Source organism: Pundamilia nyererei, unplaced genomic scaffold (genome assembly GCF_000239375.1).
Source record: "Pundamilia nyererei isolate P.nyererei 1_Seehausen unplaced genomic scaffold, PunNye1.0 scaffold00148, whole genome shotgun sequence".
Taxonomy (NCBI): Eukaryota; Metazoa; Chordata; class Actinopteri; order Cichliformes; family Cichlidae; genus Pundamilia; species Pundamilia nyererei.
Window position 1 is genome coordinate 514,211 of NW_005187549.1, and position 3,547 is coordinate 517,757.

The window sequence follows — 3,547 nt, forward strand, 5'->3', positions numbered from 1 at the left end:
TTTTTTAGCCATCTAGATAAAGACTTATTTCCTTGCAATTTCTGTCATTGTTAATTTTAAATGAACTGAATTATATCCTGCCTCCATTTCATCTGGTCAGAATAAAATTGGTTTTGAAGAAAATGTTAATAGAATATCCCAGCATATGAAGGATCAGAAAGAAAAATTGCCATGAGGGTTAGAGAACTGTTTGTAGACAAGTAACACAGGTTTGTAGAAAAAGAAAGTCCTCAAAAGTTTGTTGTTATTTTTTTGCACTTTTCTAGTACTATTATGCTATTTCTACTTTTATTATACCATTACACACAGTTGGTGCATGGTAATGTGAAGTTTCTATGAACAAGTTTGTACTGTCACAAGAAAACAGCTAAACAGCATTCTGAATTTGGGGATTTAAAAAAAATCAAATGTAAAATATGTATCATCAAAGGTTGTTTGTCTGACATCATTCTCATTGTGATGGCAAGCCACACATGGTAAGCGCCACACCTTCCCACCATTTGATTCACTTTACTTTACTTTGCAGTCACTGCTTTAAATATCATCAAATATTGTCTCTTTATTAGATTTTTTTTTTATTACACCTTCCAATGTTTATATGGCGTGCACAGATTAACACTGCAAGGTCAAAGTTCTGTTTTATGTTATATTAATACATCTTTCTTTGTTTGAGCTACCTGAGGTTTGGCTTCTCTTTCCTGTCTAGCAAAGGGTTGGGAGAGCTGAAGTACCATTGACAGCCTAATTGGATGAAACTACATGCTTCATTACCTGGGGGGTGTTTCAAGTTTGTTTAATTGTTTTGTATTAGTTGGTTATATGGCAGCCATTTTGTTTTCCCCCGTGTGTGTCATTTGGTTTAGCTAAACCAGTATTTAAAGTGAACACCTTTCCTCCATTCACCTTCTTTTATATCCCATGCATTGCTATACAGCAACTGCTTGCCATTTACTTTCTCTTTTTTCTTTACTTTCACCCTTCCAGGGTGACTGTAGCTCAGGTGGTAGAGTAGGTCAGCTACTGATTGGAATGTTGGTGGTTCGATCCCTGGCTCCCCCTAGTATGCATACCAAATATCCTTGGCGAAAATACTAATCCACAGTTGCTCTCTGATGCATCCATCGGCCTGTGTCTGTGTGATTGTCAGCTAAATAGCAATGATTATGCATCAAGAAGCTTAATCAATCCTTTATATATAAATTTTCAAGCAATGTATAGCCAACTAAAATATGTCTAAAATATGAGGGTCCTCCTGCAATAAGAAACATTTTTTGACACAAAAAAAAAGACTCACCTGTTTCTTCAGGTTCTGGTACAGTGTCAGGAATGTATAGCAGAAAATATATAGAGCGCTTTGAGTACTCTGGGAGAGTAGAAAAGTGCTATATAAGAATCAGTCCATTTATCACTAATTATTGTAGATGACTGTCTGCCATAGGTTACTTTTAAGGGAGTTCTTCTTCTTGTTAACAGGAGATCTTCAGATGGTTGAGGTTTTCTTTTCAACACTGTAAGATCTTTATCTAAAACACCTTGTGAAGATTGTTGTGAATTGAATCTTATAATTCAATTTTATTTATATACTGCCAGTTCACAGCAACAGTTGCCAACAGCTGAAAACCCCAATAATCACACAACCACCTATGAGTAAGCACCTGGAGACAGTGAGAAGGAAAATCTCCCTTTTAACAGGAAGAAACCTCCAGCAAATCCAGGCTCAGGGAGGAGCAACCATCTGATGTGACCAGTTAGTGATGAGAAAAAGGAGACAGGATGGAAAACACACTGAAAGAGAATCATGGATTGATAATAACTTCTAACTTTCTTTCTGTTATCAATTTTTGCGTTAACATAGTTGAAATGACTAATATTATTATTCCCCCAGCACTGATCTCAGGTTTGGGCAAAAGTTTAGAAAAGACAATGACCTGAAGCATACCACAATGAAAACACAGGATTGGCTTTGAAGGAACTCTGTGGAAGTCTTTGAGATGAGATGATGATGATGGGGTAGCCTTTATTTGTCAGTTGCAGTTGCTCACAACCAAGATACAATACAATACACAAACATCACATTGGGGAGACAGGTCAGGCTAGGTTAGTAGCTAAACCGCTATTTGAAAGACACTATCATATGAAACGGCTTGTAGAATTATTCCCAGTAAAATCTGAAACTGTCATTGGTGCTATAATGAAGCACAACATTTAGGGTCTGAATATTTATGAAAACTGGGTATTTATATTTCAGTCATATAAACAAAGTAAAAATCACTGTGGAGTATAGTGTATTTATTGATGAGAGACAAGTGGAATCCGATCTCATTTTAAGATGAGTGGAGTTTAAAGCATAACAAAAGGTGTAAAACGTTTCTGAGTGTGCTATATTTTAGCATTCTGAATGGAACACCTCAGTCAAGCAGACAGAACAAAAGCTTATAATTGCAATTCTGGTTAGAATTAAGTGTAACCAGTGTGATGTGCCTCAATGACACATATTTTACTATTCCCTGAAGACAGGGTTTTGAAATTTCCTTTCCTGGACACGCTCAATGGTAACACTGGTCTGCCCTCACTGATTAGAGGTCCTCAAATGACAGTGGAGGTGATTTGGACTGGAGGTGGCCCTGCTGCAATTGACATCCTACCAGAACAAATGAACAGATATGCAATTTGTAGCTCTGTTATAATGGCTACTCATTACACATATTGTGAGGATCACTTGAAATGCAAAATGGGGAACAAATACACATGTTCACTGCTGAAAAGGAGCTTGGTCATCATAGCATGCTTTACAAATTTTATGATTTTTATTCACTGATTTTTCTGCACTTGGATAGCCAGGAATGTGGTTAATGTTTCAGTGCAAATTAGGATAGATTTTTCTTATTTTCCAATCTTCTAAGGCAAAATGAATGTTATTTCCTCCGTCACTTTTTTTTCTAAAGTAAACCTCACAGTCTGGTGTTTGCATGGACCGTAAAGGAAGATGTGTTGTGAGTATTTTAACAAGGTCACATTTGCATCCCTATAAATACATACACTCACTGATCATATTTACTGAACCTGAAATATTACTGCAATAATAGTATTATCTTTAAAAGGAGACAACATCCTCAGTGAATAACAAGTTAAAAGTAGATTTATGTGTGATATGTGATAGGACTAAGTGTGGATGATCAGCCACAAACAGTATATTACTTAAATAATTTAAATTTAAATAATACATTGGGAAGACTGTAAAGACTCCCCAATCATGTCCTTTAAGGTATGTATGACATCCTTGCATCCTTGATTTGGTTTTCATGCCCTTTGTGGTATCTGAGTTTGACATGGATAAGAAATTTGACAAAAATGAATATACAAGTTGGACTTTTCTATCATTTTAGATTTGTTATTATGGAATTCTGAGAAATGTGGAACATGTACTTGGAAATATTTTACCTGAAAATCTTGGTCCTCCTCTTTGTCCAGTATTTCCACCATCCATCCTCTGCCCATGTTTACCCCCTCTGACGGTGTGTTCACACCGAACGCGATAGAGGCAGGC